We start from the raw sequence: 8,246 nt of genomic DNA, 5'->3' as shown, positions 1-8,246 counted from the left end.
TTTGATATGTATTGCCTGCCCGTTTCTTTACAGTTTTCTTTGTATAATTAATACAATTTACTAATATTTAAATCAGATCGTAGAAAACGCCTTTTAGTGTCTTGGCGTGTGTAATGTGCTTCTACAGTAGGAAATGATTCTATATGATTACGAACATCTTCTATGATTGCATCTGGGGTTTTGTTATGGGGAGTGTGCTTTCCACGCCTGTCAAAGGAAGCAAATGTTCCTGAAGATAGTGATTTCAGTGCTGTATCTTTCATTCTGCCACCAAAAGCTAACGTCTTCTGGAATAAAGCTTTGCAAACACATTTCGTATCTAAGTGATATACTCTGGAAATAGCTCTGCGCTTTGATGAGTGTGTCCTTACACGACTCGGCACATCCCCCGTTAATTGCAATTGTAAAATATTGAAAACAATCCCTGAATTATGTGAATATGAATGAGATTGGATTAACATATATCCCGATCAGACTATAATATTTAATACATTGTATACCCATTGTCTGGTATAAAAAAATAGTAACATAGGTTTTAACTCAAATTCCTCATGCATAATACTAGTATGGTTACTTTGTTTAAAATAATTATAATGTGTGTATTATAAACTGGTAGGAGGGAAACTTTTGTTCTCAATTTCATGTACGTGAATTACATTTTGAACTTGAGTAAAATACCTCCTTGTTATACCATTCGACCCTAACATATTGACTGATTGTATTCATAAATGTAGCATTATTTGTGTTAAATTATATTTGTATGTTTCTTATTGGCTTTTGTGGTCATGTCCTTCATTAGAATATAAAAAAACCTATGTGGTAACAGTGATACATGCGTAGTAAAGTATAACACCCTGATGTGCGTGATGCTATTCGAGACTTAAGGTAGACGTAACTATTACTCTAAGAGAGATTGGCAGGATGTCACATGCTGAGAGACATGCTGATAATCATTCATTGCTTAAACAAGTGTTCTACGTAAATTGATGCGGGGTGTTACAAAAAAAAGATTATAATCATAGATAATGTTCTAAGTTCATGAGGTCCTTCCGGAACAGTGCCTGCATTATGTGGAGACCCATAGTGTGTCCCACCACTCCTACCTAATTTAATTACTAGACTCATGAAAGTTGAAACGAATGTTAAATTAAAGCTTCAGTTTCCAGCTACATATGTATTTAGGTTTTACTGAAAGTTATTCAATTTTGATGTGCTCTTATGCTGTGGGCGGGGGAGGGGGGGAACCGGATTGCCCAGAGGAAACCCACCTGTCCGTTATAATGACCACCTACCAAACTCACGTGCCCTGAGAATGGGGATTGAATCCCGGTTGCAGAAGTGAGAAGTGCATGTACCAACCACTGCGCTAACCGTAACCGGACAGCCTTGTAGATAATGAATTAACCTAAACCTATTTAAATTGAGATTTTGAAAATCAGGTCAATGCCTTTGCTGCATAATACAACTAAATCTGGTCAACGTGTTTGCTGCATAAAACAATTAAACCAGGTCAATGTGTTCGTTGCACAATAAAACTAAGTTAGGTCAATGTGTTTGCTGCATAATACAACTAAACCAGGTCAATTCGTTCGCTGCGTAAAACAACTAAATCACGTCAATGTGTTCGCTGCATAAAACAACTAAATCACATGAATATGATTTCTGCATAATACAACCAAATCAGGTCAATGTGTTCACTGCATAATACAAATAAAACCGGTCAATATGTTTGCTACATAATACAACAATCAGGTAAATATGTTCACTGCATAATGCTACTAAATCAGGTAAATGTGTTCACCGCATAATACAACTAAATCGTGTCAAATTGTGTTTGCTGCATAATGCAACAATAAGGTCAATGTGTTCACTACATAATACAATCAGATCAATGTGTTCGCTGCATAATGCAACAAACAGGTCAATGTTTTCACTGCATTACGAAACAAACAGGTCAATTTGTTCGCTGCATATTGCAACAAACAGGACAATGAGTTCGCTGCATAATACAACTAAATTAGGTCAATGTTTTTGCTGCATAATACAACTAAATCAGGTTAATGTGTTCACTGCATCAAGCAACTAAATCAGTTTAATGTGTTTGGTGCATAATACAACAATCTGATCAAATTGTTTTCGCTGCATAATGCAACGTTCATGTCTATGTGTTTGTTGCATAATGCAACAATCAGGTCAATGTGTTTGCTGAATAATGCAACAAACAGGTCAATATGTTCACTGCATAATACAACAATCAGGCCAATGTGTTCACTGCATAATGCAACAAACAGGTCAATGTGTTCACTGCATAATACAACAATCAGGTCAATGTGTTCACTGCATAATGCATCAAACAGGTCAATGCATTCACTGCATAATACAACAATCAGGTCAATGTGTTGTTTTTCATTAAACAACTAAATCACTTGAATGTGAATGCTGCATAATTAAACACTCACTTCAATGTGTTTGAAGCAAAATGCAACAAAATCAGGTCAATGTATTCGCTGCATAATACTTCTAAATCAGGTCAATGTGGTAACTGCATAACACAACTAAATCATGTGAATGTGTTTGCTTCATAATGCAACACGCAGGTCAATGCGTTGGCTGCAAAATGCAACGAAATCAGGTCAATATGTTTGCTGCATAATACAAAAATCAGATAAATGTGTTCGCTGCGTAATGCAATCAGGTTAATGTGTTGGCTGCATAATACAAAAATCAGGTCAATGTGTTATCTGTATAATGCAACACTGAGGTAAATGTGCTCCCTGCTTTATACAACAATCAGGTCAGTGTGTTCTCTGCATAATAAAACTAAATCATGGCCATTCATACCTTGACAAAGAAATTAGTTTTTACAGTGATGTATGCATTTGATTTTTCGTTCATTTGCTCTTCTTATTGATATCCGAGTTTTTCAAATTGCAGCGTTTCATCTTCCTCTGATATATTGTTTAAGTGCTAGAAGGTAACAACATTGCAGGGCATAGACCTAATTTTTGTAAAATAATACATGTCATTTACCCACAATCTATTTCATTACATTTCTATTTGATTTATTGTTTTTTAATAACAAAAAAATACATATGGAGCAGTTAGGCAAAACTTCCGTGTCATACAAATATAAACAATCAATAGGAAACATCCTTAAGGGTATGGCAAAAAAGTGCTATGTTGCAGATAATATTATAACATGTATATTGCCTTTCTAAGTTTTGCTTGTCGCATGATCGTGGCAGTCCAACTAGTGTTTTCCGGTCAAAATTAGCAATGTTTGTATGAATCCGGAGCGAAATATACATAGGGCAATTTGTTAGTGACTATCTGATATATCTGTTAAGTTTCAACTCTTATCGTGTTTAATTTGGTTGTTATTGTATCTATGAACTATGATGTACATAATAGCAATACTTAACTATCGGTCCTTCACAGTCAACATTTAAGTATGCCCTTTCGTTTACCAGATCTGCTTGCCGCTCCTCACAAGTAGTTATTTCCGTTGATCTTGATTGTGACACCAAATTGTATGTGGTACTTACAGTAATATATTAAAAGTAGACCCAATCCGAAAATATTGTGTATGCCCCGGCATTGACTGACTGAGAGGTATATAATGATTGACTCATCCTTCCATCTCTACATGGTTAACACAAAATGACACATTCCATAGAATATCAATTATGTTTCCTACAAAGCTTTCATACTTGCATGGATGTTGTCCTTGAACACTATCAACACACCCACTCTAACCTTACCTCATGTTGCTGTTGACGCTGACCTACATTCGGCTCAGACTAATGCAGAGTCCAATCTCTTGTTTAACCCTTTTCCACTTAAATACATATTTGTACACATTTGTAGTCTCTTACAAAATAATATTAAATTAAATTCCTATTTAACAAGATGCAATTTGTAAAGGCCTCATTTTCAACCCTTAGATACTGATTAGCAGCGAACAGCATAAAAACCTGAACAGTCTGCGAGTTACTCGCAGGGTTAGAGTTAGAACGGTATTTTAGAATTTTTTTTTTTCGTCAATCTGGTTGACTGCCCCTTCAAGGCTAATGACTAAGTACTGACTTTACAATACTGATCTATACATCGTATCTTAAAATCTGTTTCTTGTGCAAAGTATGCTGTCTCATCATGTGTTTTTAAAAGTCCTTTTTTAGACAGAATTTCACTACCAACACCCTACTAGCTCACATGGAAATATGTATAATAGGTGCCCAATATACATAATTATGTATCTCTATCAATATAAAGAAGTGAAACTCCAGCTGCTGGAGCAGTATTGAATTTTCATTAAAAACAATTAGTTGGTCCTTTATTTAAGGCAAGTGACCGATTGCCCAAACAGTACAAAACAGCACAATACAAACCAACATAAACACAAAATATGAATAAAGCTGGGGTCACCGCCTTGGAACGGTCAATGCAAAGCAACCTCACACTTGGCCCAGCAATATTCATAATACATTCAAGTGTAAATAAAATTTAACGTCATAGCATTGTAACTCAAATTAAACAATAATAAAAGGGAATTAAAACGCATTCAATTTAATTACTATTTAATTACTCAATTGCATTGAAGATACAAGAGTAACAGAATTACAACTTTTTGACGAACGATCAAATAAAACTATTAACAATTGTCAACTACATTCCTTCTTTATAGAAAAGATTTGAGAATGTAGAATCATAGAGTTAATATCTCAGATAATCATCGCGCAAATACAGGAAGAAGCAGCAATAATGGGTGTAAAAATTCCATATTACATAGCTTGGTTGTTTATGTGACTGCTAAACAAATTAAAAATAGTTAAATCAAACAAGAAACGCCTATCAGAGAGAAAATATAAATAAAATGGAACGTTATAAACCCAATGACCTATGCATGTAGATTACAACTGGGAAAGTCGGTCGTATGACGTCACAAAAATCCATAATGACATAATGACGCATTCTATACATAGATGGTGACGTCACTACGTTATTGTCAGTAAGACCGGTGTGTACACAATGCATAATGACGTGAACAAATTCCAAGGGCAGTACTAAATAAAAATATTAATCGGGCTGTGCTACTAATAAAACAAGTTTACGTGATTTAATATTAAGAAGCAAATGAATACAAATGGTAATTCCATTAAAGCGACATTATTGGAATCAAACAAGACATGGCCGTGGGGAAAGATTCGTGCTTAATATCATTCAACATGTATTTCTATGAAGTCGGTCAAGAGCCACTAATTCAGAAAACGGATGCAATTTTTATTAATTGCTATTTCCAGCCATCCACTATTTAAGTACTCACAGTCAACAAGGGTGTTTGTTTTACTTGTTGTTTTACTGTAGCTGTCTTATCCAGAGGTTTTGACCTAGATTCCTTTCCATACTTGTATGCAGCGAGAAAATTGATGGCAGATATAATTGCGCACATGTTCATGTTTTTTGTATGTTCATGATATTTGCATCTTCCTACCATGTCAACATTAGTAGATTTCACGCAAACAATCTGCCTTCCATGTAAACTTAAGTAGATTTTACGCAAACAATTGAAGGCCACAATTTACTGTACATGAAATATTAATGCTATACATTGTTTAATCTATAAAAAACATTTTAGTTGGCAATTTTGTTATGCTCTCTTCCAAAAACACTTTTAATAATTTAACATTCAGACTGGAGGAGGATGAATGGTAGATTGTTCTCAAGTGGTTCAATAAAGAGTCATGAATGCATACTTCAACCACTAGTTAATAACTAGAAGTGTTCTCCTCAACATGGAAGATTTTATTCATAATGAGAAATGTTTAATTGAAACTTAAAGTGATTTTTGAAAGACACACTCAACTTAACAATACCATCATTGTGATTATATACTTGGAAAAAGTATTTTGAGTATGAAAACCCACCAATGGTTAAAGAGGTTTGTTTTTAGAATATTCAGTTCGTACACTTATTATACAATTTTAAGCAAGCTCCACAAGATACTTTGCAAATTATTTGTAATTGACTGACATGTATAGTTTAATCATATAGGAAACATGCATGTGCTATGTTATCTCCTAGATCATCTATGGCAGTATAGTACTTGCATATTTCTGCATATAAATTTTTTATCATTTGTTTTCAATGGTTTTTATACCTCAATATAAGCAATAATTTCCTTTTGCCTTATTAAAATGGCATGAGCAAACATTTTGGTTCAAAAGTATAAAGTGGATTTTAACAAGTTTACAATTCCACTGCAATTTACAGAATCATTTTTAACTTTGCTTTAATTAATTATCATTCTTCCACCACCCTTACCCATTTTATGTAGACAGAGTTTGAAATTAAAGGTTATTTTGCGACAAATCATGTGGTTATACTACAATACATTATGGAGTTATTCTGCTATCAAAACCTGAAAATGTTGTAGGGCTTTTTTCCTTCTTTGCGTGTGGCCTGGGTCAGCCATCTCACAGTTTTGATGCAAGCATTTCACAAATCTAATATATCCACACTATTTTACAAAACCAGCCTTTGTAAGTTGTTTGACATTTAACAGACATTTTATATTCAAAAGTACAATTCATCCGTCTGTCTGTCACACACTTTTTAGAGCTATATCTCAGAAACTATTTAAGTTTTTTAACATGAAACTTTATAGGTGTCTATATATATCAATGAGGAGAAGGGGGATATCAATTCAACGAATTTGCTTGTTGTTAAGGAATTACAAGTATGAAACTGGTGAAACCAATGTTGTAACGTTAGTTTGGCTAAAAAACCACACCAGTGCATTTGACCGTCAGTAAATTGTATGGTAAAACTTGAGATCCTTTGTTTAAAAAGTCAGCATGGGGATCCAGATTTGTTTGAATGAGGAGTCACTTTAAAGATATCACAGTAAGATTTAAGCATGCACTTTTACAACGGAAATACCTTGAATCAGAAAGATCGTGTGACGAAAGTAAAAACACTTGAGTAATGTAGTACTGGCAGAGAGCGAGACAAGGGCAGCAATTTGGAGTAGATTTTCGTATTCTTATCCGTTTATATGTGTAAATATTCTTTAAAGCTTGAATAATTTCTTTTCAAATAGATTAAATTGCATTTTCATGAAATGCATTTTAATGTCAAATATTGCTCATATGTATGATTTATAGGGAATCCTATGCGCATGTGACATGGCACAATTGTTATTGACAAAGGTTTTAAACTTGGAAAAATTATATGGCTTACATTTCTCACACGAGAACTAAAATTCAATGTATAACTAATGTGTCTAGCCACACAACAGAAATCACATAGACAAACATTTTAATGTTTGTCAAAAGTATTGACTATGGATCATTGAAGATACAGTTAAACCTGTCAGAATTTAGTTGCTCATATGATGTATAATTTTATTTTTCGAAAGCAAAAGTGTCCAGCCAATGAAAATATTTTACAATACCTATGCATAAAAATCATCATTTTACAATTTCTACAAGTATGTGAATATTGTTGGTAAAATTTTGAGGAGTTTGTGACTAAATTTCTCACAATTTTGAAATTTGTGGGATTTTTTTTCAAATAAATTGAGCGTCTTACTTTTACTTCACAAAAAAGGAAAGAGATCACTCTGTTGTCATGGTAATTCAAGAAATTCCCAGATGTTCAGTTCAGTAAAATGTGCCTCCTTAAATGTGTGATATAGGAGACGTTTGACAAACATATCATTTCTGCATTCGGCCCAGTGAAACCACATTTAAGTAGTACAATTTTCATATATAAGTTACCAAACCTGTTTACTTGGTATACATTTTGCATGATTAGCTTAATATTTTTATTTAATGTAATTTCCTCAAATAATCTTAATGAACCTGACAAAAGTTATTATAATTTAAGTGTGTTGTCGTCATGAAAACCCATGTATGTATTTTTTTGTGGAAAAAGGGCATATTATGTATAAACAATCATGTAAGATTTAAAATTATATATAGCTTACGTTGTTTGTTAAGGTAATAACCAACGGTTTGCTATTCTGATGCTTGTTATTAATTCCTATTCATCAGAACTCCAAACCGTTGGTGATTACCTCACGAAGACAATTATTAATTCGCTTCTAATTAACTCATGTCCATTTTGTCTGGGTAAATCAACAAAACATGCAAAGTTTAATACTTTCATGCCATCAAAGTCGGGACCTACAAGGATTTCATTACAGTTCGTGACACCGACAGCAAAGTAGAGCAAAGTTACAATAC

The sequence above is a fragment of the Dreissena polymorpha genome, chromosome 5, assembly GCF_020536995.1.
Source record: "Dreissena polymorpha isolate Duluth1 chromosome 5, UMN_Dpol_1.0, whole genome shotgun sequence".
Taxonomy (NCBI): domain Eukaryota; kingdom Metazoa; phylum Mollusca; class Bivalvia; order Myida; family Dreissenidae; genus Dreissena; species Dreissena polymorpha.
The sequence above is the reverse complement of the archived record's forward strand: the minus strand, read 5'-3'. Positions refer to the sequence as shown.